Raw genomic sequence first — 7161 nt, 5'->3', positions numbered from 1 at the left:
GCGCTTTCCTGGATACACTTCCCCACTCTGTAGGTGTGGCCTGCATGCTTTGTCGCTAGCTATAGGACCCTTCCTTTGGTTCTTTTCCAACTTGTTTTCTTTGAATGGCTCCACTTTATCAAGGGATCCGATTGCTCTGTGTCACTGCCCTCTCCTCATCATTAATTACCACTCTGCTACTATTTTATCACTCACCAACGTTAGCAGCAGTGATATTTTATTTGGGTTGCAGTTCATTGATATTTATTTTCAAGAATTAGTCCTTGAGAACCTCTTCATACCCCTCGTGCCCATAACCTGCTCCACACAGCACAGTGAGAAAAGGCCACCCAGCCCAGCTGTGCCCTAGGGGCTAAGCACAGAACAAATGTAGGAGCTTGTGTCATCCATAGCTTCTGAACAACATGTGGGGGTCATCAGCTTACAAAGACACTCTAGACCAGTAGCATAGACAGGCCCCAAATGTATCTAAGTGTCCCGCCTTGAAAAACAGAAGACAAAAAAACATAACCTTGAGTAGCTTTATTTTATAGTCGTGGAAACTGAGGCACATAGAAGCAAAGAGATTCGCTCATGGTCAAAAAGTCAGGAATAGAAAATGGCCAATCTGCTGATAGTCAGTCCTGGGCCCTAGCCATGTTTGTCCTGGCCTCTCTGCTTCAGCTCCAGTAACAACCCGAGTGGAGGTTTTCTTCCTCTCCGTGTCCTTTAACTTCACGTCACTGGAGAAGAAAGATTGTTTCTGACCAGCTGGCTCTAATGCTTAAAAACCTTCATTTTTTTCTTTCGCTCGGAGGATAACGCTGGACGTTTTCTCTCATTCACTTTCCTTTGGAATAATTTCAATCCAGTCCAAAGGATTTCCTTTTCCAGTGTGTCTTCAGCACCTTTCCTAGCAAACAGTTCCTGTTCGAGCACAGGTTTCCAGTTTCAGGCTGTCCCAGGGGGAGATGGCCATGAAAGGGGTAGTAGCTCAACTGAACCTATCCCCAGGTGAAGGGAATAAGTGCAGGGGTCACATGGGAAGGAGCAGCATGTAACTAGGATCCAGGCCTGTTGGGCGATATAAGAACAGCCTGTGCTCAGCCAGGAGAGAGACCCGCAATGGGAGCAGGCCTGGGAGGGGCTTGGATAGTCCTTTCAAGTCAGTTTTGGTACACAGCAGGGGATGGAACAGCCAAGCTGCTAGGGTTGGGAGCTGGGCCTCCTGGCAGTGTCCAGGAATGAAAACACAGCACCTGCCAGGAAGGGAGTCCCCACAGAGGGACACCGTAATCTCCCAGGGAGGGAAAAGGCTCTCACTGCCATTTCTTAACCTCATGGGGTGTTCTCCTGCTCTGCCAACCCCATCCCTATTTCAGCATCTCCAGGTGCCTGAGGAAGCAGGCACCACAGGCCATCCTGCAGCTGGGACAGAGATGGAGGTTGATGACCTACCTGCCCGTGGTGACCATGGTGCAGGACAGCCCTCAGGACATGCGAATGCAGCTCCAGATCTGCAGAATGCACCTTCCCTTTGCTGGCACGAGACCTTGCAGGTTGCGGGAGGTGAGACAGGCACTAACTTTTGGTAACCCTCAGTGGGATCAGAGGGTAATGGTTTGTAGAAAGTGGTGTTGGAGAGCTTTACAAAAACTAGGCAAGCCATTTACAACACACACTTTGTTTCTCTACAAAAGAAAAAGGACACTAAACTATCTAAACTACTACATGCCACAAGGGGCCACAACAGTGGTTCCCTTAACCCACCCAGCAATATTGTTAATGTATCCAACTATACTCTTAGCCCAGCAGAAGAATCTGTCCTATCTCGGGGCCTCTCCTTCTGCCCCTCCACCCCCACGAATATGAGACCGTTCTGTGGTGACCTAGAATCCTATTTTCGACGTCTCCGACTCAAGGAATATTTCTCACACCTCTGAACAACATACTAACCCACAGAGAGCTTCCTACCAAGATGACAAAAAGAAGGATTCTGGGTGGACTCCTCCTGAAGGTCGAAACAACAGACTGGACTTCTACAGAGAGTGCTTCCGCCGACGTACACGGGCTGAAATTCTGAAAAGCAACATCACTTGCCCCATAACCTCAGCCGTACAGAACACAACGCCATCCACAGCCTCAGAAACAGCTCAGACATCATAATCAAAAAGGCTGACAAAGGAGGTGCTGTCGTCATCATGAATAGGTCAGAATATAAACAAGAGGCTGCTAGGCAGGTCTCCAACACCACTTTCTACAAGCCATTTCCCTCTGATCCCACTGCGGGTTACCAAAAGAAACTACACCATCTGCTCAAGAAACTCCCTGAAAAAGCACAAGGACAAATCCGCACAGACACACCCCTAGAACTCCAACCTGGGATATTCTATCTGCTACCCAAGATCCATAAACCTGGAAATCCTGGATGCCCCATCATCTCAGGCATTGGCACCCTGACAGCAGGATTGTCTGGCTATGTAGACTCTCTCCTCAGGCCTGATGCTACCAGCACTCCCAGCTATCTTCCAGACACCACTGACTTCCTGAGGAAACTACAATCCATCGGTGATCTTCCTGAAAACACCATCCTGGCCACTATGGATGTAGAAGTCCTCTACACCAACATTCCACACAAAGATGGACTTCAAGCCGTCAAGAACAGTATCCCCGATAATGTCACGGCAAACCTGGTGGCTGAACTTTGTGACTTTGTCCTCAACCACAACTATTTCACATTTGGGGACAATGTATACCTTCAAGTCAGCGGGATTGTATACCTTCAATGTATACCTTCAATGTATACCTTCAAGCCAGCCCACTGTGGAGATAGAGGTGGTTAGGGACTATTTAGAAAAGCTGGACGTGCACAAGTCCATGGGGCCGGACGAGTTGCATCCGAGAGTGCTGAAGGAATTGGCGGCTGTGATTGCAGAGCCATTGGCCATTATCTTTGAAAACTCGTGGCGAACCGGGGAAGTCCCGGATGACTGGAAAAAGGCTAATGTAGTGCCAATCTTTAAAAAAGGGAAGAAGGAGGATCCTGGGAACTACAGGCCAGTCAGCCTCACCTCAGTCCCTGGAAAAATCATGGAGCAGGTCCTCAAAGAATCAATCCTGAAGCACTTGCATGAGAGGAAAGTGATCAGGAACAGTCAGCATGGATTCACCAAGGGAAGGTCATGCCTGACTAATCTAATCGCCTTTTATGATGAGATTACTGGTTCTGTGGATGAAGGGAAAGCAGTGGATGTATTGTTTCTTGACTTTAGCAAAGCTTTTGACACGGTCTCCCACAGTATTCTTGTCAGCAAGTTAAGGAAGTATGGGCTGGATGAATGCACTATAAGGTGGATAGAAAGCTGGCTAGATTGTCGGGCTCAACGGGTAGTGATCAATGGCTCCATGTCTAGTTGGCAGCCGGTATTGAGTGGAGTGCCCCAAGGGTCGGTCCTGGGGCCGGTTTTGTTCAATATCTTCATAAATGATCTGGAGGATGGTGTGGATTGCACTCTCAGCAAATTTGCGGATGATACTAAACTGGGAGGAGTGGTAGATACGCTGGAGGGGAGGGATAGGATACAGAGGGACCTAGACAAATTGGAGGATTGGGCCAAAAGAAATCTGATGAGGTTCAATAAGGATAAGTGCAGGGTCCTGCACTTAGGACGGAAGAACCCAATGCACAGCTACAGACTAGGGACCGAATGGCTAGGCAGCAGTTCTGCGGAAAAGGACCTAGGGGTGACAGTGGATGAGAAGCTGGATATGAGTCAGCAGTGTGCCCTTGTTGCCAAGAAGGCCAATGGCATTTTGGGATGTATAAGTAGGGGCATAGCGAGCAGATCGAGGGACGTGATCGTTCCCCTCTATTCGACATTGGTGAGGCCTCATCTGGACTACTGTGTCCAGTTTTGGGCCCCACACTTCAAGAAGGATGTGGATAAATTGGAGAGAGTCCAGCGAAGGGCAACAAAAATGATTAGGGGACTGGAACACATGAGTTATGAGGAGAGGCTGAGGGAGCTGGGATTGTTTAGCCTGCAGAAGAGAAGAATGAGGGGGGATTTGATAGCTGCTTTGAACTACCTGAAAGGGGGTTCCAAAGAGGATGGCTCTAGACTGTTCTCAATGGTAGCAGATGACAGAACGAGGCGTAATGGTCTCAAGTTGCAGTGGGGGAGGTTTAGATTGGATATTAGGAAAAACTTTTTCACTAAGAGGGTGGTGAAACACTGGAATGCGTTACCTAGGGAGGTGGTAGAATCTCCTTCCTTAGAGGTTTTTAAGGTCAGGCTTGACAAAGCCCTGGCTGGGATGATTTAACTGGGAATTGGCCCTGCTTTGAGCAGGGGGTTGGACTAGATGACCTTCTGGGGTCCCTTCCAACCCTGATATTCTATGATTCTATGATTCTATGATTGCTATGGGTACCCGCATGGCCCCACAGTATGCCCGCATTTTTATGGCTGACTTAGAATAACGCTTCCTCAGCTCTCGTCCCCTAATGCCCCTACTCTACTTGGGCTACATTGATGACACCTTCATCATCTGGACCCATGGAAAAGAAGCCCTTGAGGAATTCCACCATGATTTCAACAATTTGCGTCCCACCATCATCCTCAGCCTGGACCAGTCCACACAAGAGATCCACTTCCTGGACACTACGGTGCTAATAAGCGATGGTCACATAAACACCACCCTATACTGGAAACCTATTGACCGCTATACTTACCTACATGCCTCCAGCTTCCAGCCAGGACACACCACACGACCCATTGTCTACAGCCAAACTCTACGATACAACCACATTTGCTCCAACCCCTCAGGCAGAGACAAATATCTACAAGATCTCTATCAAGCATTCTTACAACTACAATACACACTGTAGCTCATTAAAGCTTACGCTCAAATGTCTTTGTTAGTCTCTAAGGTGCCACAAGTCCTCCTTTTCTTTTTGCGGATACAGACTAACATGGCTGCTACTCTGAAACAGTGTTAGTCTTGCAGATGCAGACTAACACGGCTGCTACTCTGCCATGCCTCCACCCACTTTAACCCAAAACAAACTCAGGTTTTGGGTCAAAGGGGGTAGAGGCATGAAAGAGAGTATATAGTGAACAAAAGATTGATTTTAAAAGCGTCAGAACAATATTGTGAAAACAGGAAATTCCTAGTCTTGACAATCTTTCACGAAAAACCCTTGCATTCCAAAAATAGTCACTTTTCTACAGACAATCCTTCCTTTGGAAAAGATTTTCAACCGTGTCTAGAAATTGCTCCCAGGTCAGTGTCTCTCTGAGCGTGGGCTGCACTCATTTGCCCTCCCCTTCCCCTGGGGATGTGTATGAAGCACTAGTTAGAGGGGTACAGAGGAGGTATAAATAAAGATGATTAGGTCTTGACGAATACACATGTGGAGGGTGTGGGGGGAGAGAGACATGACTGATTGTATTGTCCTGAAGCAGTGCACAGCTTCCAAAGATTTGGTGAATGCTTCTCTGGGGGTCTGATTCTGCAAACCAACTTCCAGGAGCATCAGATGTGCATCTGACAAGGCCCTGCTCCCTCCTCATGTCCAGGCCACTTGGCCAGTGGCTTGGCATGAGTAACTCAAATGCTGGACTGCCATTTTCCTACCCCTGCCTCTATGTGCATTGTGAGCAGCTGCACTGCTGCACATCCAAGTGGCTAAAGAACCATCAACAGGCTTCACTCTTCTTCACTCTCTGGTCACGCAATTACAGACATGAAAGTTGCGATATTACAACAGAAAAACTTCAGAAACAGACTCCAACCAGAGACTACTGAATTGCAATTCATTTGCAAACTGGATACAATTAACTTAGGCTTGAATAGAGACTGGGAGTGGTTGAGTCATTATGCAAGGTAACCTATTTCCCCTTGTTTATTCCTTCCCCCTCCCCCACGCTGTTCCTCAGACATTCTTGTTAAACCCTGGATTTGTGCTGGAAATGGCCCACCTTGATTATCATACACATTGTAAGGAGAGTGATCACTTTAGGTAAGCTATTACCAGCAGGAGAGTGGGGTGGGGGGAGAGAAAATCTTTTGAAGTGATAAACACCCATTTTTTCATGGTCTGTGTGTATAAAAACATCCTCACTGTATTTTTCACTTTATGCATCTGATGAAGTGAGCTGTAGCTCACGAAAGCTTATGCTCAAATAAATTGGTTAGTCTCTAAGGTGCCACAAGTCCTCCTTTTCTTTTTGCGAATACAGACGAACACGGCTGCTACTCTGAAACCTGACTACACAGAGTGCTGTCAGTTGCACAAAGATAAAATGGAAAAATGTTGTGTGTGTTTAACCTCTTTCAATCAGTGGGCTCTTAAATGTTGCAAATAATTTCTAGCTCAACCAGAAGTTCGGGGCTTGAGGTAGGAGTCTCCCAGGCATTGTCTTCACTGCAAAAGTGTATTTACACGGAGATAGCTAACTTGATGTAAAATCCGAGTGGAGACAAGGCAGAGGTGGCTTTAACCTCTGTGTCACTTGCCCAGGTAAATACCAGGCTGACCGTATAGCATTTCTGGACTAGCTACATCAAGGTAAAAGACACCTCTCCCTCACCTCTACTAGTACTTTACATTGAGTTCGCCAGCTGAGTGTAAACACATACTTTTTGAGCTGGGAGGTTGATTTTTTTTTGTTTTGTTTTGCTGCTTTTTGGTGGGGGCGGGGAGGAGGAGGGCACTGAAGCCACAATAGTGACATTCTCTAGCCTGTGTTATTTGTATTACTGTAGTACATAGGAGCCCCAGTCATGGATCAGGACCCGATTGTGCTAGGTGCTGTACAAAATAGTACAAAAGACAGTCCCTGCCCCAAAGATTTGACAATCTAAGTATAAGACAAGAGACAGATGGAGACAGACAGACAGGGGAGTGCAAGGAAATAATGAGAGTGTATCGGTCAGAATGATAGCCAGTGGTGTGAGCGCACCAGGAGACAGGCAGTTGAATTTTTGATAGACACCAGGGCAAAGAAGAGCTTTGATTTGGGAATTGGAGATGGATAATGAGGTAGGTTTGCAAATGTTTAAGGGGCTCTCCTTCCGAGCATGAAGGGCATGTGGCAGAAAGCATGAAGGTGGTTGTCTGAAAATTTAACAAGTGGGTGTTGCTGGCAGCATGGACCGATTGGAGGTGGGAGTCAA

The sequence above is a fragment of the Lepidochelys kempii genome, chromosome 14 (assembly GCF_965140285.1).
Source record: "Lepidochelys kempii isolate rLepKem1 chromosome 14, rLepKem1.hap1, whole genome shotgun sequence".
Lineage (NCBI taxonomy): Eukaryota > Metazoa > Chordata > Testudines > Cheloniidae > Lepidochelys > Lepidochelys kempii.
This window is presented reverse-complemented; position numbering follows the sequence as displayed.